This window comes from Protopterus annectens, chromosome 6.part0, assembly GCF_019279795.1.
Source record: "Protopterus annectens isolate FY-2018-M chromosome 6.part0, PAN1.0, whole genome shotgun sequence".
Lineage (NCBI taxonomy): Eukaryota > Metazoa > Chordata > Ceratodontiformes > Protopteridae > Protopterus > Protopterus annectens.
In genome coordinates this window covers 275,442,893-275,470,623 of record NC_056737.1, presented here as the reverse complement: position 1 = coordinate 275,470,623, position 27,731 = coordinate 275,442,893, and the positions used below count along the sequence as shown (strand labels likewise).

Genomic DNA, 27,731 nt, shown 5'->3' with positions numbered 1-27,731 from the left:
GCCTGCCATGTCTAAGTTAGTTTTCAGTGCGCTTATACAACCTACCATGTCTCAGTTAGTTTTCACTGTGTGCTTAAAGTTATACAGTCTACCATTTCTAAGTTAGTTTTCAGTGTGCTTATAGTTATACAGCCAACCATGTCTAAGTTAGTTTTCATTGTGGGCTTAAAGTTATACAGCCTACCATGTTTAAGTTACCTTTCAGTCTGCTTAAGATTACACAGTCTACCATGTCTAAGTTACTTTTCAGTGAGCTTAAAGTTATACAGCTTACCATGTCTAAGTTACTTTTCAGTGTGCTTAAAGTTTTACAGCGTACTGTGTCTGTTAGGTTTCAGTCTTCTTAAAGTTATACAGCCTACCATGTCAATTTACATTTCAGTGTGCTTAGTTATACAGCCTGCCATGTCTAAGTTACATTTCAGTGCACTTAGTTATACAGTCTACAATGTCTTAAGTTACTTTTCAGTGTGCTTAAAGTTATACAGCCTGCATTGTCTAAGTTACTTTTCAGTGTGCTTAAAGTTATACAGCCTACCATGTCTTAAGTTACAGTTCAGTGTGCTTAAGATTATACAGCCTAACGTGTCTAAGTTATGTTTCAATGTGCTTGTAGTTATACAGCCTACCATTTCTAAGTTACATTTCAGTGTGCTGTTATACAGCCTACAATGACTAAATTAATTTTCAGTGTGCTTAAAGTTATACATCCTACCGTGTCTAAGTTAGTTTTCAGTGTGCTTATAGCTTTACAGCCTGCCATGTCTAAGTTACTTTTCAGTGTGCTTAAAGTTATACAGCCTACCACACGTAAGTTACTTTTCAGTGTGGGCTTAAAGTTATACAGCCTACCATGTTTAAGTTATTTTTCACTATGCTTAAAGTTATACAGCCTACCATGTCTAAGCTACTTTTCAGTGTACTTAGTTATACATCCTCCCATGTCTAAGTTAGTTTTCAGTGTGCTTAAAGTTATACAGCCTACAATGTTTCAATTATTTTTCAATGCGCTTAAAGTTATACAGCCTACCATGTCTAATTTATACAGTCTACCATGTCTAAGTTACATTTCAGTGTGCTTAAAATTAGACAGCCTACCATGTCTAAGTTACTTTTCAATGTGCTTAAAGTTACACAGCCTACCATGTCTAAGTTACTTTTCAGTGGGCTTAAAATTATACAGCCTACCATGTCTTAAGTTATTTTTCAGTGTGGGCTTAAAGTTATACAGCCTACCATGTCTAAGTTAGTTTTCAGTGTGGGCGTAAAGTTATACAGCCTACCATGTCTAATTTACTTTTCCGTGTGCTTAAGGTTGTACAGCCTACTGTGTCTAAGTTACTTTTCAGTGTGCTTATAGATGTTCTTCGTGTTTCACTGTTGCAGTCATTACATTTGGGTAATCTGCTGGCATGTTGCCCTCAGTCAGCCTGATTAACAAAGCCTTGGGTCCTGCGTCGGCTGCTGCCCCTTTTTCCATGACGTCAGGTTGGCGGGTATAAAACATGCAGCCGACATCCTTACATTAGTCTTTCTTGCCGTGCGGTCCCTAAAGCAGAAGCAGTTCACAAGTGCCGGTCAGCAAGCTCCTGAATTTTTCATTTTCGAGTTTCAGAACCAAAGTCTTCAACTTAAAGCTAAGTACGGTGTTGGGGAAACTTTTTCTTGCTCCTTACTGATGTCAGTAAAAGTAAATAATTGCATTACTTGCGGATAGCAAATACCTCATAAAGATTTTCATTCATACTGTATTCCTTGCCTAGGCCCTGACCACGACGTACCTTGCTGTCGGTTTTGTGCTTTATTTAATCAGCACACTATCCGTCGTTGGTACATTTTTGCCTCTAATTATTTCATTTCTCGGTTTAATTATCCAGAAATGTCATTGGTTAGCCTTCCAACTAACGGAATTCTGAAAAAACACAAAGATAAACACAGAGACAGGCCGCCGATGTCCAAAACTGCCGACAACGCTTCTCCTAAGCCAGTCGCCAGTTCACCAGTACTCAGTGAGGTGCTTTCGCAGCCCTTGATACCCGCTACTTCTGATTCTCAGGCCTCTACTGAGACCCATTTGGAGTCCAGTATGCCGCGAGATGCTTCACCTATGGAACCCGCGTATGTCTCTACCTTGGAAGGGTCCAGAGCCGGGTGTATTCAGGCCTACAGATTTGCATATTAAATCGACACCACCTTCATTACTAAGGCCTAAGTCTCAATCCATGTCTAAAAAACCGACGCCCAGGCCACATTTTCAGGCCCCTATGCCTAAAAAACAAATTATAAAAATGGCTGAAGATCTAATTTCTCTAATCAGGGGTAGTCAACCCCCCCTATCTAAGAGGCCTAGGGCTGAATTTGATTATGAATCTTCTGATCAGGATTCCATTTCTTCTGACTCTTCCAATGACCTGGATTTGTCCATACCTGCTTATGAGGATTCCGATGCAGAGGACTCCATTCCCTCTGCTTACCCTCCTGAGGACTTTCCTTTTGGGGAAACTTTACATGCTTTGAGGGAGCATTTCCACTGGGAAAGCCAGGAATTTTCTGATTCAGAAAAGAGACTTAGGGATTTCCTGCTTCTACCTCAGCATAGGCCTTTGGCTATACCTCCTGTACTAGACATTGTTGATGAAGTGTTCTCGGAATTCAGTTTGGCCCCTGATTCCCTGCCTCCAGCTTCTAGTAAACCTGACAGACACTACAGGGTTCCTGAGTCCCACAAGTTCCTTTTCAAATATCCTGTTGCAGATCCAGAAACCATTTCTCAGGGGCCCAAGGGCATTAAGGCTTCTGTTGCTAAAAATCCTACCACTTCTGTTAGAGATTCCAGGGTGCTGGATAGAAGGGGTTAAAAGGTTTATACTTCTGCGACCTTGGCAATCAGAGCATTAAACTGCCAATTTCATATGTTAAAATATCAACAGCATATTAATGGACTGCTTAAACAGAAAATTATGTTGATTCCTGACTGTGTGGAAAATAAAGATTTACAGGATTTAATGCATACTGCTGAACAAGTTGGAAAACATATTTTGCAATGTAGTTTTGATTCTTTAGAGGCCTCTGTTACTGGGTCTTTGCTTAGAAGGCATGCTTGGCTTAAGGAGCAATCTTTGCCTGATCATGTTAAAGCTAAATTGTTGGATGCTCCTTTAAATCAGGACCGCCTGTTTGGCAATAAGGCTGAAGAAGTTCTAAAAAAGATGGAAGATAAAGCTAAATTTATGCAAACTGTAAAAGATTTCTAACAAGTGCAACCTCCAAGATTTAGTAGTCATTTGCCTACTAAGAAATGGTCCTTTCCAGCCTCTTCCAGATCCTCTCAAGCCAAACCCCAGACACAGCAAAAACCTCAGGTTTCAGTCCCAGGGTACTCTTAGAGCTAAGCAGTGGGGGGCCTCCACTTCCAAATCTGGAAATAACAAGACACCCCCCTACAGTAAACATTCTCAATGACTTCCTTTTAAAATTACCAAGCACTTATCTTTCAACTGCCCCTTTGTTGGGAAAGATTGCTCTTCATGCAAAGAACTGGGAACTCATAACCCAGGACAAATGGGTTTTAAAGATAGTGTTCCAGGGATACAGATTTCATTTCCACACATTGCCAACACTAAACGGGTGGCCAGACCTGCCCCCGAATCAGTGGGCAGAGGCTCAAAAACAAGTACTTTCTCTCTTAAGCATGGGGGCTATTCAGCTGGTGCCAGAAGAAGAAAAGGGACAAGGTTTCTATTCAAGGCTTTTCCTGGTACCCAGCAAAGACAAATCATGGCATCCAATCCTGGATCTGTCTACTCTAAACACCTTTCTGGAGATTCCAAAATTCAAGATGCTGACTCTTCACCAGTTACTCTCTATGCTAGGCAAAGACACCTGGTTGCAACTCTAGATTTAAAAGAAGCATACCTGCACATCCCAATCAGGGACTCTTGCAGAAGATACCTGCACTTCAAAGCAGGCTACTTGCATTATCAGTTCTCTGCATTGCCCTTTGGCTTGTCTACTGCATCCAGGGTATTCACAAAGTGCCTGGCTCCAGTTATTGCATTTTCCAGGCAAAAAAATATTCAAATTTATCCATACCTGGACGATTGTCTAATTCAGGCAGAAAACCAGGGCATACTTTTAAATCATCTGGCATTTGTAAAAAGGGTTCTAACTTGTTTAGGGTACACCATAAATGAAAAGAAATCACAACTGGTACCCTATCAACAGAATACATTCCTGGGTGCAAGCTTGAATACAACTGCCCAGATGGCTTTCCAAATGCCAGAGTAGCAAATTAATTTGGTAACTTACTTCAAACAAGTGGCCACAAAAACCCTGCTATCTGCAAGACAAATACTGCAAACGTTGGGTTTCATGGCCTCCTGCATTCTTCTAATTCTATATGCAAGACTGCATATGAGGAAACTATAGTGGTATCTAAAAAGTCTATGGAGTCAACATTATCACAGTCTGGAAACAATGATTCCTATCATACCTTGCCTACACCTGGAGTTCCTATGGTGGGCAGAAGCCTGCCACCAAAACAAGGGATTACCATTCACACTACCCCCTGCCACCCAAACCCTAACTACAGATGCATCAGACTATGCATGGGGGGCTCACCTGGCAGGGAAGTGCAATCAAAAAGAAATGTTAGCTGTACAGAATGCTCTGACAGCTTTCAAGGACTACATTCTTCCAGAACAACTAATGGTAAAGACGGACAACACCACAGTTATGTGGTACATAAATAAGCAGGGGGTACACATTCCTACCCCCCCCTGCAAACTAGCCATGGCATTGTGGAACACAGCCCTGAGCTACCAAGTGCATCTACAAGCTCAATTCCTACAAGGAAAATTGAATACACTGGCAGACAGAGTAACCAGAAACCTCATGAACCCACACAAGTGGAAGCTGGAACCACAGATTTTCAACATGTTGACAAACAAATGGCGGAGCCCAGACATAGATCTATTTGCCTCCCCCCAGAACTACCAGTTGGACAAGTTTTGCATAAGGCTTCCCCACAAACAAGCCTGGAAAGTGGATGCTCTGTCCTTCAGCTGGAAAAATCTATCAGTCTACACTTTTCCCCCTCTGCCTCTGCTTTCCAAAGTTCTACTAAAAGTCAAACAGGACAAACCAAGGATGATTTTGATTGCTCCAGACTGGCCGCACCAACACTGGTACCCCCTGCTGCGCAGTGTGTCGCAAATATTTCCATGGCACCTGCCTCAGACCCCTTCCCTGCTGTCTCAGCAGGAGAAACAAATTCTGCACCCTCAGCTTCCAACATTAAACCTTGCAGCCTGGTTAATCACTTAAATTCACCCTTATCATCCCTCAGCAAACCTGTGATGGATGTCATCTTGGAGGTGAGGAGACCTAGTACTAGAAAATACCAAAAGAAAATCTTATGCGGACAAATGGAAAAGATTCTGTGCCTGGAACCAATCTTTAGGGATGAGCTCAGTTTACCTCAGATTTTGCATTACCTAACTGAGATGCTTCACAACGGCCTGTCTTTTTTCTCCATTAAAATCCACGTCTCAGCTGTTTCAGCTCACTATAACATGGAACCACCCCTCTTCTCTCATCCTCTGCTCAAGCAGTATCTCAAAGGGGAACTATTTTTAAATATATAATATATATACATATATATATATATATATATATATATATATATATATATATATATATATATATATATTCTCTGAGGTATTTTTATGCCCAGTGATTTATTTATATATGTGCATATATTGTTTAGATGTTTGAGTTTCATTTATATGTCTTTTTTTGTGTTATACTCTGTCTGTATGTCTTTAAGGGTATGTCCTGATTCATGATTTGTTAATTGATGTATAATGAATGATATATATATATACCCTCTGATTTTATTTGTGTAATGATAGGTCTGAAGAAGCTCCTTAGCAAAAGCGCTTACCTCGTTTATAATAAACCTGTGTTTTTGAACCAGTTGGTGTATGGACTTTAACATCTGTGACCGAAAATTCAAAATTCAGTATATAACTTTACTGTGACTGAGTTGCTACAGCTCTATTGAGACTGAGGTGCCAAACTTTTTGTGTTTCCATGGTAGCTCTGTAGTTGGCTTTTGCTTATTTTATTCGATTTACATTTTTAACTACGGAGCTTTTACTCCTCGGAGAGCTGATTATTCTGTTTTTTCTTTATTTTTCAGTGTGCTTAAAGTTATACAGCCTACCATGCCTAAGTTACTTTTCAGTGCACTTATAGTTATACAGCCTACCATGTCTAAGTTAGTTTTCAGTGTGTGCTTAAAGTTATACAGCCTACCATTTCTAAGTTAGGATTCAGTGTGGGCTTAAAGTTATACAGCCTACCATGTTTAAGTTACTTTTCAGTGCGCTTAAAGTTATACAGCCTATTATGTCAAAGTTAGTTTTCAGTGTGCTTAAATTTGTACAGCCTACCATGTCTAAGTTAATTTTCAGTGTGCTTAAAGTTATATACCCTACCATGTTTAAGTTACTTTTCGGTATGCTTGAAGCTATACAGCCTACCATGTGTAACTTACTTTTCATTGTGGGCTTAAAGTTATACAGCCAACCATGTCTAAGTTACATTTCAGTGTGCTTAAAGTTATACAGCCTACCATGTCTAGGTTACTTTTCAATGTGCTTAAAGTTATACAGCCTACCATGTCTGAATTAGTTTTTAGTGTGCTTATAGTTGTACAGCCTACCATGTCTAAGTTAATTTTTAGTGTGGGCTTAAAGTTATACAGCCTACCATATCTAAGTTATTTTTCAGTCTTCTTAAAGTTATACAGCCTGCCATTTCTAAGTTACTTTTCAGTGTGCTTAAAGTTATACAGCCTACCATGTCTAAGTTAGTTTTCAGTGTGCTTAAAGTTATACAGCCTACCATGTCTAAGTTACTTTCCAGTGTGTGCTTAAAATTATACAGCCTACCATATTTAAGTTCTTTTTCAATGTAAGGATCCTTCCAGGCCACCTATGAGACCCATAGTAGCGGGTGCTGGTTGGGTGACCGAACCTCTGTCTCTATATGTAGAAAAATACTTACGCCCCATCATTAGTTTGAATTCTATTGTCCTGAAAGACTCGAAACAATTTTTGATGGACTTTTATGATTGTGTGGGGGGTATAACCGATTTACATGATGTAGCTTTTGTCACTATGGATATTCAATCATTATTTACCATGATACCTAATGATCTTGGTATTCAGTTTTTGTCAAAGAATATCTAAATGTGCATAGTGAGTATACAGATGTACAGATAGATTTAATTTGCTTTCTTTTGGAGACAGTCCTTAATAATAATGTTTTTATTTTTGGGCAAGGTATATTTTTACAGAGACATGGTGTAGCTATGGGCACTTCTTGTGCCAATAGCTACGCCAATATGTTTCTAGCACAATGAGAATATAACATTCTGTTCCCACAAAGTCAGTTTAAGGAGCATGTTTTATTTTATAGACGTTTTGTTGATAACTTGTTTATTTTGTGGCATGGTTCCGAGTCAGCCTTTGGTGAATTCTTTGAACATGTGAATAATTTGACTAATTGTTTGAAATTCACATATAAATTTTCATTTGATTTCATTGATTTCCTAGATGTATATGTTCAGAGGTTAGATTCAGATATTATTAACACTGGTGTTTTCCGTAAAACATGTCATAAAAATGCATTTCAATTTAGGACAAGCATGCACCCGGGATATATCTTTAAGAATCTAGTCAAGGGGCAATGAATGAGAGCATCAAGGATGAATTCCTCAGAAGTTGGTTTTCGTTCAGAAATAACCAACATTAGTGAAGATTTGATAGAAAGAGGGTATTCGCATGCAGAATTACATAGACAATGGGATGACCTTACCCCCTTGAGAGATAATAGAGCTAAACCATATTTTGGTCAGAATGACAGAATTGTCACTCCAATGACTGACAATGGAGCCAAGTTAACTAAAATTCCATTATATTTTTCAAATGATACTGGATATATAACTAAGCTTTTTAAACAATATTGGCCAATTCTTTTGGTCGATAGTAATATAGGGGATTATTGTTGGTCAAGCTCCTATGTTTAGATATAAGAACCGTAAATATTTGAAGAGACTGTTATGCCATAAGAATGATAGTAGGACATCTGTTGAGTTTGGTTTTACTAGACCCTGTGGTTCTTGTAATTTTTGTGGTTATATTAGTACTCAAAGAGAATTCCCTCACCTCGACACGTATAAGTCCTTTAGGTTCAGAGGTCACCACAACTATATGTCATCGAATGTGGTATACCTTGCTACATGTGAGCTCTGTTGTGCATTTTATGTTGATAAGACCAACAGAGTTTTACGTGATCGAATGAGAGAACACCTTTACAATATAAAGAAGAAGTCACCCAACAATGCACTCTCTAAACATGTCAGTGACCTTTAGGTTTAGAGTCATTGAATCTATTTGTACCTATATTAGAGAGGGAGATATTAGAACATACACAGAATACAGAGAAACGTGTTGGATCATTATCTTAAAGCCTGATAGGGCCAGGGGCCTAAATGAACGAGCATCAATAAAACCAGTTTTAAAAAGAAGGAGATTATGTAGATAATTTGTTCATGTGTTTTATATGGGCATATATATATATATATATATATATATATATATATATTTTTTTATTACTATTTTTAAATATATAATATATATATATATATATATATATATATATACATATATATATATATATATATATATATATATATATATATATATATATATATATATATATATATATATATATACATATATACTCTATGTGGTATTTTTATGTCCAGTGATTTATTTATATATGTATATATTGTTTAGATGATTGAGTTTCATTCATATGACTTTTTTGTGTTATACTCTGTCTGTATGTCTTTAAGGGTATGTCCTGATTCATGATTTGTTAATTGATGTATAATGAATGATATATATATATATATATATATATATATATATATATATATATATATATACCCTCTGATTTTACTTGTGTAATGATAGGTCTGAAGAAGCTCCTTAGCGAAAGCGCTTACCTCGTGTATAATAAACCTGTGTTTTTGAACCAGTTGGTGTATGGACTTTAACATCTGTTACTGAAAATTCAGTATATAACTTTACTGTGACTGAGTTGCTACAGCTCTATTGGGACTGAGTTGCCAAACTTTTTGCGTTTCCATGGTAGCTCTGTAGTTCGCTTTTGCTTATTTTATTCGATTTACGTTTTTAACTACAGAGCTTTTACTCCTCGGAGAGCTGATTATTCTGTTTTTTCTTTATTTTTCAGTGTGCTTAAAGTTATACAGCCTACCATGTCTAAGTTACTTTTCAGTGCGCTTATAGTTATACAGCCTACCATGTCTAAGTTAGTTTTCAGTGTGTGCTTAAAGTTATACAGCCTACCATTTCTAAGTTAGGATTCAGTGTGGGCTTAAAGTTATACAGTGTAGCATGTCTAAGTTACTTTTCAGAGTGCTTATAGTTCTACAGCCTTTTATGTCCGAGTTAGTTTTCATTGTGAGCTTAAAGTTATTCAGCCTACCATGTCTGTTACTTTTCAGTGTGCTTAAAGTTGTACAGCCTACCATGTCTAAGTTACTTTTCAGTGTGCATAAAGTTATACAGCCTACCATGTCTAAGGTATTTTTAGTATGCTTAATGTTTTACAGCCTAGTTAGTTTTCAGTCTTCTTAAAGTTATACATCCTGCCGTGTCACGTTTCAATGTGCTTTTAGTTATACAGCCTGCCATGTCTGAGTTACTTTTCAGTGTCATATAAACCAAAAACTGAAATGATTACTTAAACTATGAATCTGAAGAAGTTTGTTAATTCAATCAAATGAAAAGCGCTTTACAATTAAAGTTGTTGGTTCCACGAGTTCGGGTTGCTGTCATTGCTTGCATCAGTTTATTTTTTTACTTTTCAGTGTGCTTTTAGTTGTACAGCCTACCATGTCTAAGTTAGTTTTCAATGTGCTTAAAGTTATACAGCCTACCGTGTCTAAGTTAGTTTTCAGTCTTCTTAAAGTTATGCAGCCTGCGATGTCTAATTTACTTTTCAGTGTGCTTAAAGTTATACAGCCTACCATGTCTTAAGTTACAGTTCAGTGTGCTTAAAGTTATACAGCCTACCATGTCTAAGTTACGTTTCACTGTGCTTGTAGTTATACAGCCTACCATGTCTAAGTTACATTTCAGTATTCTGTTATACAGTCTATGTCTAAATTCATTTTCAGAGTGCTTTAAGTTATACAGCCTACCATGCCTAAGTTTGTTTTCAGTGTGCTTAAAGTTATACAGCCTTTCATGTCTTAAGTTGCATTTCAATGTGCTTATTTATACAGCCTACCATGTCTAGGTTATTTTTCATTGTGCTTATAGTTGTACAGTCTAGCATGTCTAAGTGACTTTTCAATGTGCTCTTATAGTTATACAGCCTACCATGTCTAAGTTACTTTTCAGTGTGCTTTAAAGTTATACAGCCTATCATGTCTAAGTTACTTTCCAGTGTGTGCTTAAAATTATACAGCCTACCATGTTTAAGTTACTTTTCAGTGTGCTTAAAGTTATACAACCTACCATGTTTAAATTATTTTTCAGTGTGCTTAAACTTATACAGTTTACCATGTCTAAGTTACTTTTCTGTTTGGGCTTAAAGTTATACAGCCTACCATGTTTAAGTTACTTTTCAGTGTGCTTAAAAATATACAGCCTACCATGTCTAAGTTACTTTTCAGAGCGCTTATAGTTATACAGCCTACCATGTCTAAGTTAGTTTTCAGTGTGTGCTTGAAGTTATACAGCCTACCATTTCTAAGTTAGGATTCAGTGTCGGCTTAAAGTTATACAGCCTACCATGTCTAAGTTAGTTTTCAGTGTGCTTAAAGTTATACAGCCTATTATGTCTAAGTTAGTTTTCAGTGTGCTTCTAGTTATACAGCCTACCATGTCTAAGTTAGTTTTCATTATGGGCTTAAAGTTATACAGCCTGCCATGTCTAAGTTAGTTTTCAGTGTGATTATAGTTATACAGCCTACCATGTCTAAGTTTTCAGTGTGATTATAGTTATACAGCCTACCATGTCTGTTAGTTTTCAGTTTGCTTAAAGTTATACAGCCTGCCACGTCTGTTACTTTACAATGTGCTTAATGTTTTGAAGCCTACCATGCCTAAGTTACTTTTCAGTGTGGGCATAAAGTTATACAAACTACCATATTTATTTTTTTTTTCACTGTGCTTAAACTTATACACCCTACCATGTCTAAGTTACTTTTCAGTGTGATTAAAGTTATACAGCTTCCCATGTCTAAGTTAGTTTTCAGTGTGCTTAAAGTTATACAGCCTACCATGTCTTAAGTTATTTTTCAGTGTGGGCTTAAAATTATACAGCCTACCATGTCTAAGTTATTTTTCAATTTGCTTAACGTTATACAGCCTACTATGTCTAAGTTACTTTTCAGTGTGGGCTTAAAGTTATACAGCCTACCATGTCTAATTACTTTTCAGTGTGCTTAAAGTTGTACAGCCTGTGACGTCTAAGTTACTTTTCAGTGTGCTTATAGTTGTACAGCCTACCATGTGTAAGTTGCTTTTCAGTGTGTTTAAAGTTATACAGCCTACCATGTCTGAGTTAGTTTTCAGTCTGCCTAAAGTTCTACAGCCTGCCATGTCTTAGGTAGTTTTCAGTGTGTGCTTCAAGTTATACAGCCTACCATGTCTAAGTTAGTTTTCATTGTGGTCTTAAAGTTATACAGCCTACAATGTCTAAGTTACTTTTCAGTGTGGGCTTAAGGTTGTACAGCTTACCTTGTCTAAGTTTATTTTCAGTGTGCTTAAAGTTATACAGCCTATTATGTCTAAGTTGGTGTTCACTGTGTTTATAGTTATACAGCCTACCATGTCTAAGTTATTTTTCAGTGTGGGCTTAATGTTATACAGTCTACCATGTCTAAGTTAGTTTTCAGTGTGCTTAAAAATATACAGCCTACCATGTCTAAGTTACTTTTCAGTGTGGGCTTAAGGTTGTACAGCTTACCTTGTCTAAGTTTATTTTCAGTGTGCTTAAAGTTATACAGCCTACAATTTCTAAGTTACTTTTCAGTGTCAGCTTAAAGATATACAGCTTTCCATGTCTAAGTTACTTTTCAGTGTGCTTAAAGTTATAAAGCCTAGTTAGGTTTCAGTCTTCTTAAAGTTATACATCCTGATGTGTCTGTTACTTTTCAGTGCACTTATAGTTATACAGCCTACCATGTCTAAGTTAGTTTTCAGTGTGCTTAAAGCTATACAGCCTACCATATGTAACTTACTTTTCCATGAGAGCTTAAAGTTGTACAGCCTACCATGTCTAAGTTTGTTTTCATTGTGCTTAAAGTTATACAGCCTACCATGTCTACGTTAGTTTTCAGTATGCTTAAAGTTATACAGCTGCCATATCTAAGGTACTTTTCAGTGTGCGCTTAAAGTTATACAGCCTACCCTGCCTAAGTTATTTTTCAGTGTGTGCTTAAAGTTATACAGCCTAGCATGTCTGTTACTTTTCTATGTGCCTAAAAGTTATACAGCCTACCATGTCTAAGTTACTTTTCAGTGTGCTTAAAGGTATACAGCCTACCATGTCTAAGTTAGTTTATAGTTTACTTGTCACTATACAGCCTACCATGTATAAGTTAGTTTTCAGTGTGCTTAAAGTTATACAGCCTACCATGCCTAAGTTACTTTTCAGTGTGGGCTTAAAGTTATACAGCCTACCATATTTAAGTTATGTTTCAGTGTGCTTAAAGTTATACAGCCTGCCATGTATGTTACTTTTCAGTGTGTACTTAAAGTTATACAGCCTACCATGTTTAAGGTACTTTTCAGTGCACTTATAGTTATACAACCTACAATGTCTCAGTTAGTTTTCATTGTGGGCTTAAAGTTATACAGCCTGCCACATCTAAGTTACTTTTCAGTGTGCTTGAAGTTATACAGCCTACCATATCTAAGTTACTTTTCAGTGAGCATAAAGTTATACAGCTTACCATGTCTAAGTTACTTTTCAGTGTGCTTAAAGTTGTACAGACTACTGTGTCTAAGTTAGTTTTCAGTCTTCTTACAGTTGTACAACCTGCCGTGTCTGTTAGTTTTCAGTGTGCTTAAATTTGTACACCCTACCATGTCTAAGTTATTTTTCAGTGTGCTTAAAGTTATATACCCTACCATGTTTAAGTTACTTTTCAGTGTGTTTGAAGCTATACAGCCTACCATGTGTAACTTACAATTCATTGTGGGCTTAAAGTTATACAGCCTACCATGTCTAAGTTACATTTCAGTGTGCTTAAAGTTATACAGCCTACCATGTCTGAATTAGTTTTCAGTCTTTTTAACGTTATACAGCCAGCCATGTCTAAGTTACTTTTCAATGTGCTTAAAGTTGTACAGCCTACCATGTCTGAATTATTTTCAGTGTGCTTATAGTTATACAGCCTACCATGTCTAAGTTACTTTTCAATGTGCTTAAAGTTATACAGCCTACCGTGTCTAAGTTAGTTTTCAGTCTTCTTAAAGTTATACAGCCTGCCATGTCTAAGTTTCTTTTCAGTGTGCTTAAAGTTATACAGCCTACCATGTCTTAAGTTACAGTTTAGTGTGCTTAAAGTTATACAGCCTACCATGTCTAAGTTACATTTCAGTATGCTGTTATACAGTCTAATATGTCTAAATTCATTTTCAGAGTGCTTTAAGTTTTACAGCCTACCATGTCTAAGTTACTATTCTGTATGGGCTTAAAGTTAGACAGCCTACCATTTCAGTGCCTTACATGTCTTAAGTTGCATTTCAGTGTACTTATTTATACAGCCTACCATGTCTAGGTTATTTTTCAGTGTGATTATAGTTCTGCAGTCTACCATGTCTAAGTTACTTTTCAATGTGCTCTTATAATTATACAGCCTAACATGCCTTGGTTCGTTTTCAGTGTGCTTAAAGTTATATAGTCTACCATGTCTAAGTTACTTTTCAGTGTGCTTTAAAGTTATACAGCCTATCATGTCTAAGTTACTTTCTAGTGTGTGCTTAAAATTATACACCCTACCATGTTTAAGTTATTTTTTAGAGTGCTTAAAGTTATACAACCTACCATGTTTAAGTTACTTTTCAGTGTGGGCTTAAAGTTATACAGCCTACTATGTTTAAGTTAATTTTTCAGTGTGCTTAAACTTATACAGCCTACCTATGTCTAAGTTACTTTTCCGTTTGGGCTTAAAGTTATACAGCCTACCATGTTTAAGTTACTTTTCAGTGTGCTTAAGAATATACAGTCTACCATGTCTAAGTTAGTTTTCAGTGTGTGCTTAAAGTTATACAGCCTACCATTTCTAAGTTAGGATGCAGTGTGGGCTTAAAGTTATACAGCCTACCATGTCTAAATCACTTTTCAGTGTGCTTAAAGTTATACAGCCTAATATGTCTAAATTAGTTTTCAGTGTGCTTCTAGTTATACAGCCTACCATGTCTAAGTTAGTTTTCATTATGGGCTTAAATTTATACAGCCTACCATGTCTAAGTTATTTTTCAGTGTGATTATAGTTATATAGCCTACCATGTCTATGTTAGTTTTCAGTGTGATGATAGTTATACAGCCTACCATGTCTGTTAGTTTTCAATTTGCTTAAAGTTATGCAGCCTGCCATGTCTGTTACTTTTCAGTGTGCTTAATGTTTTAAAGTCTACCATGCCTAAGTTACTTTTCAGTGTGGGCTTAAAGTTATACAGCCTACCATGTTTAATTTTTTTTTTCACTGTGCTTAAAGTTATACAGCCTACCATGTCTAAGTTACTTTTCAGTGTGATTAAAGTTATACAGCTTCCCATGTCTAAGTTAGTTTTCAGTGTGCTTAAAGTTATACAGCCTGCCATGTATGTTACTTTTCAGTGTGTACTTAAAGTTATACAGCCTACCATGTTTAAGGTACTTTTCAGTGCACTTATAGTTATACAACCTACAATGTCTCAGTTAGTTTTCATTGTGGGCTTAAAGTTATACAGCCTGCCACATCTAAGTTACTTTTCAGTGTGCTTGAAGTTATACAGCCTACCATTTCTAAGTTACTTTTCAGTGAGCATAAAGTTATACAGCTTACCATTGTCTGTTACTTTTCAGTGTGCTTAAAGTTGTACAGACTACTGTGTCTAAGTTAGTTTTCAGTCTTCTTACAGTTGTACAACCTGCCGTGTCTGTTAGTTTTCAGTGTGCTTAAATTTGTACACCCTACCATGTCTAAGTTATTTTTCAGTGTGCTTAAAGTTATATACCCTACCATGTTTAAGTTACTTTTCAGTGTGTTTGAAGCTATACAGCCTACCATGTGTAACTTACTTTTCATTGTGGGCTTAAAGTTATACAGCCTACCATGTCTAAGTTACATTTCAGTGTGCTTAAAGTTATACAGCCTACCATGTCTGAATTAGTTTTCAGTCTTCTTAACATTATACAGCCAGCCATGTCTAAGTTACTTTTCAATGTGCTTAAAGTTGTACAGCCTACCATGTCTGAATTATTTTCAGTGTGCCTATAGTTATACAGTCTACCATGTCTAAGTTACTTTTCAATGTGCTTAAAGTTATACAGCCTACCATGTCTAAGTTAGTTTTCAGTCTTCTTAAAGTTATACAGCCTGCCATGTCTAAGTTTCTTTTCAGTGTGCTTAAAGTTATACAGCCTACCATGTCTTAAGTTACAGTTTAGTGTGCTTAAAGTTATACAGCCTACCATGTCTAAGTTACATTTCAGTATGCTGTTATACAGTCTAATATGTCTAAATTCATTTTCAGAGTGCTTTAAGTTTTACAGCCTACCATGTCTAAGTTACTATTCTGTATGGGCTTAAAGTTAGACAGCCTACCATTTCAGTGCCTTACATGTCTTAAGTTGCATTTCAGTGTACTTATTTATACAGCCTACCATGTCTAGGTTATTTTTCAGTGTGATTATAGTTATACAGTCTACCATGTCTAAGTTACTTTTCAATGTGCTCTTATAATTATACAGCCTAACATGCCTTGGTTCGTTTTCAGTGTGCTTAAAGTTATATAGTCTACCATGTCTAAGTTACTTTTCAGTGTGCTTTAAAGTTATACAGCCTATCATGTCTAAGTTACTTTCTAGTGTGTGCTTAAAATTATACACCCTACCATGTTTAAGTTATTTTTTAGAGTGCTTAAAGTTATACAACCTACCATGTTTAAGTTACTTTTCAGTGTGGGCTTAAAGTTATACAGCCTACTATGTTTAATTTTTTTTTTCACTGTGCTTAAAGTTATACAGCCTACCATGTCTAAGTTACTTTTCAGTGTGATTAAAGTTATACAGCTTCCCATGTCTAAGTTAGTTTTCAGTGTGCTTAAAGTTATACAGCCTGCCATGTATGTTACTTTTCAGTGTGTACTTAAAGTTATACAGCCTACCATGTTTAAGGTACTTTTCAGTGCACTTATAGTTATACAACCTACAATGTCTCAGTTAGTTTTCATTGTGGGCTTAAAGTTATACAGCCTGCCACATCTAAGTTACTTTTCAGTGTGCTTGAAGTTATACAGCCTACCATTTCTAAGTTACTTTTCAGTGAGCATAAAGTTATACAGCTTACCATTGTCTGTTACTTTTCAGTGTGCTTAAAGTTGTACAGACTACTGTGTCTAAGTTAGTTTTCAGTCTTCTTACAGTTGTACAACCTGCGTGTCTGTTAGTTTTCAGTGTGCTTAAATTTGTACACCCTACCATGTCTAAGTTATTTTCAGTGTGCTTAAAGTTATATACCCTACCATGTTTAAGTTACTTTTCAGTGTGTTTGAAGCTATACAGCCTACCATGTGTAACTTACTTTTCATTGTGGGCTTAAAGTTATACAGCCTACCATGTCTAAGTTACATTTCAGTGTGCTTAAAGTTATACAGCCTACCATGTCTGAATTAGTTTTCAGTCTTCTTAACATTATACAGCCAGCCATGTCTAAGTTACTTTTCAATGTGCTTAAAGTTGTACAGCCTACCATGTCTGAATTATTTTCAGTGTGCCTATAGTTATACAGTCTACCATGTCTAAGTTACTTTTCAATGTGCTTAAAGTTATACAGCCTACCATGTCTAAGTTAGTTTTCAGTCTTCTTAAAGTTATACAGCCTGCCATGTCTAAGTTTCTTTTCAGTGTGCTTAAAGTTATACAGCCTACCATGTCTTAAGTTACAGTTTAGTGTGCTTAAAGTTATACAGCCTACCATGTCTAAGTTACATTTCAGTATGCTGTTATACAGTCTAATATGTCTAAATTCATTTTCAGAGTGCTTTAAGTTTTACAGCCTACCATGTCTAAGTTACTATTCTGTATGGGCTTAAAGTTAGACAGCCTACCATTTCAGTGCCTTACATGTCTTAAGTTGCATTTCAGTGTACTTATTTATACAGCCTACCATGTCTAGGTTATTTTTCAGTGTGATTATAGTTATACAGTCTACCATGTCTAAGTTACTTTTCAATGTGCTCTTATAATTATACAGCCTAACATGCCTTGGTTCGTTTTCAGTGTGCTTAAAGTTATATAGTCTACCATGTCTAAGTTACTTTTCAGTGTGCTTTAAAGTTATACAGCCTATCATGTCTAAGTTACTTTCTAGTGTGTGCTTAAAATTATACACCCTACCATGTTTAAGTTATTTTTTAGAGTGCTTAAAGTTATACAACCTACCATGTTTAAGTTACTTTTCAGTGTGGGCTTAAAGTTATACAGCCTACTATGTTTAAGTTAATTTTTCAGTGTGCTTAAACTTATACAGCCTACCTATGTCTGAGTTACTTTTCCGTTTGGGCTTAAAGTTATACAGCCTACCATGTTTAAGTTACTTTTCAGTGTGCTTAAGAATATACAGTCTACCATGTCTAAGTTAGTTTTCAGTGTGTGCTTAAAGTTATACAGCCTACCATTTCTAAGTTAGGATGCAGTGTGGGCTTAAAGTTATACAGCCTACCATGTCTAAATCACTTTTCAGTGTGCTTAAAGTTATACAGCCTAATATGTCTAAGTTAGTTTTCAGTGTGCTTCTAGTTATACAGCCTACCATGTCTAAGTTAGTTTTCATTGTGGGCATAAATTTATACAGCCTACCATGTCTAAGTTATTTTTCAGTGTGATTATAGTTATATAGCCTACCATGTCTATGTTAGTTTTCAGTGTGATGATAGTTATACAGCCTACCATGTCTGTTAGTTTTCAATTTGCTTAAAGTTATACAGCCTGCCATGTCTGTTACTTTTCAGTGTGCTTAATGTTTTAAAGTCTACCATGCCTAAGTTACTTTTCAGTGTGGGCTTAAAGTTATACAGCCTACCATGTTTAATTTTTTTTTCACTGTGCTTAAAGTTATACAGCCTACCATGTCTAAGTTACTTTTCAGTGTGATTAAAGTTATACAGCTTCCCATGTCTAAGTTAGTTTTCAGTGTGCTTAAAGTTATACAGCCTACCATGTCTAAGTTATTTTTCAGTGTGGGCTTAAAGTTATACAGCCTACCATGTCTAAGTTATTTTTCAAAGAAAGTCAGAGCAAGCTCCTAACCAACTCAGTAAATGCTTCGTTCCCCAGATAAAAATGAACAGCATAAAAAACGAAGTACTGAAATGAAGCAACCAGGCAGTTTCTCGTTGATATAAAACTAATACAATTTATTTTGTACAAGTGATGAGCGCTTTCGCTAAAAAGCTTCTTCAGATCAAAGAACAATTTACATACTAATGAATTTCATTTATATATAGAGATTCAAATAGTTTTCAACCAATCACAGTCATTACATCAATTAGATCTTAAAGTTGTATCACTGTAGGCAAATGTTTCAGTTATTTTCTAAGATAAATGTGTGAAAAATACATATATGATATCTAAAAATATTTATAACTTAAATCCCCCTATACTAGATAAATCATTTTGGCCTTGGCATCTATAGTGCATGAATATAATAATAAAAATATCTGTATATTCATGAATTTTATACACGTTTATGCTGTATCAGACTTCTAAAAAATATACAAATAATGTCTCAGACTTCTAAGAAGTATGAATAACAGTAAATAAAAATAAACAAATATAAATGAATAGGTCAATGACCAAGATAGACATTCTAAGAAGTATAAATAACAATAAATAAAAATAAACAAATATAATTGAATAAGTCAATGACCAAGGTAGACATTCATATATTAATAAAAAAGATACATATGTATGGGAAATTTTCAGTGAGAATTGTTTGTCATATCTATATTAAGCCCTTCATAGCAGATGTATTCAAATAAATCCATTTATTTTCTAGATGTATAAAGCTCATAAACATTATATATATATATATATATATATATATATATATATATATATGTATATACATATTATCTTTCTTTAAAACATTAGTATATAAATACATAGTGATACATCTATATGAAGTATTTTATTTTATACTAAATAACAGATTATTACAAGTTATGTTATTTTTCAGTTTGCTTAAAGTTATACAGCCTACCATGTCTAAGTTACTTTTTAGTGTGCTTAAAAGTTATACAGCCTACCATGTCTAAGTTACTTTTCATTGTGCTTAAAGTTGTACAGCCTACGATGTGTAAGTTGCTTTTCACTGTGCTTATAGTTGTACAACCTACGATGTCTTAGGCAGTTTTCAGTGTGTGCTTCAAGTTATACAGCCTACCATGTCTAACTTAGTTTTCATTGTTGTCTTAAAGTTATACAGCCTACCATGTCTAAGTTACTTTTCAGTGTGGGCTTAAGGTTATACAGCTTACCTTGTCTAAGTTTATTTTCAGTGTGCTTAAAGTTATACAGCCCATTATGTCTAAGTTGGTTTTCAGTGTGTTTATAGTTATACAACCTACCATGTCTAAGTTAGTTTTCAGTGTGCTTAAAGTTATATAGCCTAGCAAGTCTAATTTACTTTTCAGTGTGCTTAAAAATATACAGCCTACCATGTCTAAGTTACTTTTCAGTGTGTGCTTAAAGTTATACAGACTAGAATTTCTAAGTTACTTTTCATTGTCGGCTTAAAGATATACAGCCTAACATGTCTAAGTTACTTTTCAGTGTGCTTAAAGTTATACAGCCTAGTTAGGTTTCAGTTTTCTTAAAGTTATAAATCCTGCCGTGTCTGTTACTTTTCAGTGTGCTTATAGTTATACAGCCTACCATGTCTAAGTTAGTTTTCAATCTGCTTAAAGTTTTACAGCCTACCATGTCTAACTTACTTTTCAATGTGAGCTTAAAGTTATACAGCCTACCATGTCTGTTACTTTTCAGTGCGATCAAAGTTATACAGCCTACCATGTCTAAATTAGTTTTCAGTGTGTTTAAAGTTATACAGCCTACCATGTCTAAGTTACTTTTCGGTATGCTTAAAGTTATACAGCTACCATATCTAAGTTACATTTCAGTGCGCACTTAAAGTTATACAGCCTACCATGTCTAAGTTACTTTTCAGTGTGCTTGCAGTTATACAGCCTATTATGCCTAAGTTAGTTTTGAGTGTGCTTATAGTTATACAGCCTACCATGTCTAAATTAGTTTTCATTGTGGGCTTAAAGTTATACAGCCTACCATGTCTAAGTTACTTTTCAGTGTGCTTAAAGTTATACAGCCTTCCATGTCTAAGTTACTTTGCCTACCATGTCTAAATTACTTTTCAGTGTGCTTAAAATTGTACAGCCTACCATGTCTAAGTTACTTTTCAATGTGCTTAAAGTTATACAGCCTACCATGTCTGATTTAGTTTTCAGTGTGTGATTAAAGTTTTACAGCCTACCATGTCTAAGTTACTTTTAAGTGTGCTTAAAGTTTTACAGCCTACCATGTCTAAGGTACTTTTCAATGTGCTTTTAGTTATACAGCCTACCATGTCTAAGTTAGTTTTCAGTCTTCTTAAAGTTATACAGCCTGCCATGTCTTAAGTTACAGTTCAGTGTTTTTAAAGTTATACTGCCTACCATGTCTAAGTTATGTTTCGCTGTGCTTGTAGTTATACAGCCTACCATGACTAGGTTATTTTTCTGTGTGCTTATAGCTATACACCCTACCATATCTAAGTTACTTTTCAGTGTGCACTTATAGTTATACAGCCTACCATGTCTAAGTTACTTTTCAGTGTGGGCTTAAAGTTATACAGCCTACCATGTTTAAGTTGCTTTTCAGTGTGGGCTTAAAGTTATACAGCCTACCATGTTTAAGTTGCTTTTCAGTGTTCGCTTAATAGCCTGCCATGTCTAATCATTTGTAATTGGAGGCTGTTCCATTTTCAGTAATTCAAATGGGTCTTATTTTCCTCCCTCTCTAAATTGTATGCCGGTTTTCAGACTTTGTGGGACCTTTTTTTTTTTGAGGATCCAGAAGGTATTCTTAAGACTATTTATTTCTCTTAAAGCATGGTTTAATGTTTCTGTGTACTGCACTTGCTAGCTTCAGCCAATTCCTTCCAATTTAGTATGAAGGGTAAGTTCGATTTAGGTAAAGTAGCGAAGATGCATTTTTCAGAGACCAGATGTGTTAAAAGTCAAATTGGCATTTTTTATGGCATTATATTAACATGTTTTTTATCTTCCAATTTCTATCATGATTTCTGAATTACCCTTGTATGGTGGCTCATGGAAGGTAAGAATCTTCAATGCTACTGCTAAAAATTGCTTCACATATTTATAAGTGGACTTTTCATGCTGTTTGCTGTTACTTTAATTATTCTATAGCAGAAATTAACTTTGTCACTGATGCTGCATTATAAACATATGAAGTCATTAAGAAAGAGTAGGACAAGTGGAAGAGGGTAAAGGAGCTATGGGATGCATATGAGGAGGTTTATGGATGTGAGGTAGCTGTAATGTGTTAGCTACAACCCCACCCCCCACAGACATGGTAGATGTTTGTCTTCATTTACCAGAATTTATAGTATGTTTGTATTGTCTAAAATATCTGCTTCTACTTGAAGAGGTCTGTAAGTCAGCAAATGGCATCTAGATGTGGCAATGTCTGTACTTAACATTGTCGCTTCTAGGATTGGCAGCATAGGTACTGAATACTGTGGCATCTAAATAATCAGTGTTTATATAGAACACTGTGGCATCCAAGGCTGGATGTCAGTACTTAACAGGCAGATGAGGATGACTATGTCTTAATTGACTTTGTGCCATCAAAGAGTGTCAATGTCCATACTGAACACAGTTGCATCCTAGGGGCATGAAGTCTGTACCAAACAACAGGAAAGGCATTAAGTAGCAAAGGTACTGAAGGACACCCTTTGTCACTGACACCATGTGCATTAACTTTCTGGTGTCTGTTTACAGCAAAAAAATGTTTGGGTTGGTTTGTTGTCGTGGGTAGTCAACTTCATGTCCATAGGTGTTCAGCCATACCTCTCAACTTGTTTGCTCAAGAATTATGGTCAAAGACAAAATTAAGGTGGGAGGGCTATAAAGGCCCCAAATCAGGGACAGTATTTTTAAATATTACTCAAATTCATTTAGGAGTTTAATAGAACAACAGCTTTTGCATGTGCATGCATTTTATGAGTTATGAGAAGAATGAAACTCTGCCTGGCATTATTGACTGACTGTAATCCTCAGACATTTTCCAGAAATGGAAATGCTTATGAGGGACAGAGCAATTATCTTAGGCAAAATCAGAGACATTCTGCAAAATCAGGGGCAGTTGAGAGGTAGATTAAGCAGAGGAAGGCAGTTTATTGAACTACATTAAGACAGGAGACAGAAACCATAGTATTGTTAATATCCTCAGTCCAAGTGATAGAATGTGTGGTGTAACTCTTTAACATCAGGGAGCTGCAAGCCAAACTTCTTTTAATTGAAAGCCTGACTAGAAATGACAGTAATTACAAACTGTGACAGTTCAGATGGCACTGTTTACTCTACTTTTACTGAGATCTGTTCATGCATGTCTTCCCTGACAGGTAGCATTAAAGTTAACCTGAGGGAGATGATAGTATCATTTATGGTTTAGAATCACTGTAATTTTTTTCTTTAATGTGATGTTAGATTTATTTTTGTTTACAGTAGCATTTTAGGAAAGTTTTTTCCTCAGGGGTTGATCATTTTTATCTCATTTCTTTTAAATAACTGCTGGTTTTCATGTTTGCTGCAGATCAGCTGCAAACAGCAGCAATTTATGGACCTGGGTAGCTTTAGTGTGGCATAGAGACAATTTAAAGTAACGGGAGTCCTCTCAGATGTTGCTGCCCACACCCTCTTCATTCAAGCTGATTCTTAAAGTATTTTTGTTGTCTAGTGTTACTTCTTACTTATTTTTTTTTTAATGTCAAATGTTGATTTGCACTATGAACTAAATGCATTAGTATTGGTTATATGTGCTTGGTCAGCAAAATGACAAAGTAAGAGTCCGAAAAAATAATGGAAATGGCAAACAAGACTTTTGTGCTGCATTTGACTTTATTAGAAAAAAATCTGCAGTTGAAGAGACTGTTGGAAGTGGATATATATTCTGTTGCCTAAGTACCACTTGCAATGCTTTTTACCATCCAAAAGTTAAGATATATTGAATGCTTTGATGGGGTTGCTACAGAGCAGCGCAGTGGTAGATTACAGCACAATCCGTTGTCATCCTGAAAGTCAGTTTGTACCTTAAACAACTATTGGGGTGAGGGAGGATATTTTACTAACACTGAGGAAAAGAGACCTAAGATACTATATAAAATTAAGTGGGTGTCCCTTATATGTAGTTTCCAGTTAAAGATAATAGACAATCTGCAAAAGTGGTTACTTATTAGAAAAGTGAAATACAAAATGTGCTTTGACTGTGCATTTTGGATGTGTCTCATGTTGTTTTAGTTTTATTTTATTTTATTTATCTGTCTGATTATCTGTTTCTCTCTATCTTTCTAGCTATCCTTTTTTGATCTGATTAGTTCCACTAGGCTAGTGGCCACTTTTCAGGGGAGACCCAAGGTAGTCGTTATAGTAGCAGAGTAAATTTGGCCAGGGCATCGGGCAACTTCCCCTAGTCTTCTTGATATGTGCCATGGGATCTTTTACATCCACCCACTCAAGCAGATGGGACCTCTGTTTAACATCTCATCCAAAGAGCAACATTCTATGAAATAAAGCACCCCCGTTAGCTGCACTGCAGTGTCAGCAATCAAACTACCTGATGTGTGAATAGAACCCACAGACTTCTTCACCAAAGGCAAGTGTGCTACTTGTACCCATTTAACATCAAGTAAACATCATCACTCTTGTGACACATAACAGGCAGTATGCAAAGTGCACACCTTAGAATTAAGAAACTTACCTTTTTGATCAAAAAAATTACACTTTAAAGCAATTACTAGACAACCACAACCCCATGTGTAAGAATGGGAAGAAGAGGTTGTGAATGGAGGGATGGATGGAAATCAAAGTCTAAACTAACCCTACTTCATGTAGTTAATATTCTAACCTAAATAAAAGAAACAAGAAGTAGGATCTTTAAAAAAATGGAAATTGTAGGAACAATACATGCAGAAAAATGTTTTGTAGGAGAAATGAAGGTTAAGAGAAGGCAAGAATTGAACATTAATGTTGGATTGACTGCATTGTGTATATGTGCTGTATAATGTTTGTAAATCTGAACTTGCTAACATGGTTTGCTTACATATATATATATATATATATATGTGTGTGTGTGTGTGTGTGTGTGTGTGTGTGTGTGTGTGTGTGTGTATATATGTAACTCTGCTTGTGTCACAATTGGTAATGCAACAAAGGTGTTTAGAAATGGGATACTGACAAATGATAGCTGCCACGAGTGCTCTTTAAAAAAAAAAAAAAAAAGGAAACTGAAAATTACAAAAGTGAGAAGCTGTTTTTTCTAGATTAAATATTTGTTCATAAAGTTGGTATTTATAATACTATTGCCCACCTCTTCAGTGTAGACTTAACGATGGGTGACTAAAATTAAATAAATGAAACATTTCAATTTTGGCAGGGAAGTAAGGGTTAGGTTTCAGGTCTACTGCATTTAAATTTTGGCAGGGAAGTAATGGTTAAGTTTCAGGTCTACTATGAATAATCGGATTCACTTCATAACACTGAAATACCAAAACACTGAAAATGAGAAAACTTCAAAATATAGAAGACCAAAACACTGAAAAATCAAAATATTGAAACTCAAAACACTGAAAACACACATCATACATATACTCAGTTTAAACAAGATAAATCATATTACTTTCCACCAAGTATAAGCAGGGGGGCAAGCACCCCTGCACCCCCCCCCCACACACACACACACCCTGCTACTTAAATATATCAACTCCAAGATTGCACTTCCACCTGCTTATACTTGGTGGAAAGTAATATGATTTATGTTGTTTAAACTCAGTATATGTATGGTGTGTTTTCAATGTTTTGAGTTTTCGATATTATAAAGTTTCCAGATTTTGGTTTCAGTGTTTTGAGTTTCACTGTTTTGATATTTCAGTGTTCTGAAGTGAATCCGAATAATCATGTCTCATTTGATTGATATTTGGTCATTCAACCTCAAAGTCAAAAACCCTAGTCAAACAGTGACACAGTGACACTCCCATGGTTACACAGGTACGCTTTCTCTTTCTGAATTTACATATATATGTGTATATATATATATATATATATATATATATATATATATATATATATGCACACACACATATATATATATATATATATATATATATATATATATATATATATATACATATATACACACACACACACATATATATATATATATATATATATATATATATATATATATGTGTGTGTGTGTGTGTGTGTGTGTGTAAACTCTAAGATCACACAAACTCAGAGGAGAGTATGAAAGTGAGGAATATCACTCTTACCTGAGTCTAGTCACCATGACAGGATGCTGGCATTCTTTTAGGTTCAGTGTTCTGAACCTCTGTCACTTGTCAGACAAAAAACAGTTGGTTTCTCAGTAAGTTTCATTTTTTGTCATAATTAGTGCATTTGATATGTATTTCAGATGCAGTTTTCTGAAGTACTCAAGAGAAACATCTTTGAGTTTAAGGTAAATATTTTGAAACTTAACAGAGTTATGAGGTTATATTCAGCATACTGAATACAATGTCATATATTTCCCACCTTCCAATGTTGTCACCTCAGAAGTTCAGCATGATATTATTGTGATCCTACCTTGTGAATTCATGCAAGAATAATTTTTGTATGAAACTTACAAGGTGATTACTGAAATTAAATTAGACTTGTTATGCAGAAAAGTAGAATTTTGCCTGTTTTAGAACGATCATATTTGCCACATTCATGAGGAGATCTAAGGATTTGTACATATTAAAGTGGCAATAGCTAATCTGATCAGTACTAAATGCAACAACTCTTGTTTGGCCAGCCATACTTCTCTGAAACTTCAGATAGCTTGAAAACCTTGTATAGAGAGTGACGTACAAGCACTTGCTGTAAAAAAGCTCCCTCATTTCCCCATACCTGTTTACATCCGTCTTCCTACTGTTCTACACTTATACCAAATACCTGGTTTAACATAAAATATTGCCACTTTATAACTGGTATATTTAATTAGAACTGGTGCGGGTATATGGAAGGTTTCAATGGAACACAGCTCCCTCCATCTTTTACTTGGGTATTGTACTTTTTTGAGAAGGGAATTTGAACGATCCAACTTTCAAGCAATCTGATTGGCAAAACATACATCTGAATAAAGATTTGATCTATTGGCTTATCACCAGTTTCTGTACTGTAGGCTTGGTTTAAAAAATGGACACTTATAGTCCATAGGTAGAAACAGATATGTCCCTCCTATCAGTGTTACTTCGCTACTACCCATATTGGCAAACTTTGCTATTTGGTTATGTCTAAATCTCTGAAAAGGGGGGTTATTTTTCTCTCCATTTATTAATATCAGACATTATCTAAATGTTTCTGATTTTCTTCCTTCTTTGGTCCTTAGGTTTATAATAGTTATAATGTTATTGCATGTGTTATCCTTTCTGGTATTTAAATCCTGTGTCTGCAGGAGGCTGTGCTTGTTTTTGCCAGGCTGTAGAGTGGTGATTCATCACTGGGACAAAGCAGAAATTCCCTAAGATTCCTAGAGCAGAATAAGTTATTTCTTACATTTATTTCATTGAGTTGCCCTTTTTAATACTTATAACTGTGTAAACAGCTAATCTAGATTTTGCACTGTTATAAAACTTGTTCTTACTGTTTTGCTGCATTTTTGTACTGTTTTATACTGTTTTGACTGTATTTTTCATTGTCAGGTAGCATAGTCTGGATAGAGGCCTGCTGTTATCCAGGCCTGGTTGTTTTTGTTTGTGTTTCTGGCAGCCATCTTCTGCTGATAGAGAACACAGAGCACTGTGTGTAAGGTATTAACTGGAAATTTTCTCCATTTGTTAAACATCTGTTTGTTTATTTGTTCTGATTTCCTGCCAAGGAGTGTATCATATAACTGATTTTTTTGCAGTTAAAAGCATTCTCTAGAGTGTCCTTGCTCCTTTATCTGTTTAAAACTTTCATTTAGTGGCTGTTTTTCTGCTGTGATAAATATTTATGTAGTGTTTTCTGCCTAAACTACTGTAGCTACTAGCTGTAAAAGTTTACCACCCTCCTCCTTATTGGTGTCTTGTT

At 35.6% G+C, this 27,731-nt stretch overlaps 1 protein-coding gene across 5 annotated transcripts in view; it reads left to right on the top strand.

The window, feature by feature from the left end:
* Positions 1-27,731, top strand: part of SMOC1 (SPARC related modular calcium binding 1) — a 1,430,756-nt gene that overhangs the window by 555,549 nt on the left and 847,476 nt on the right. The window lies entirely within an intron of this gene.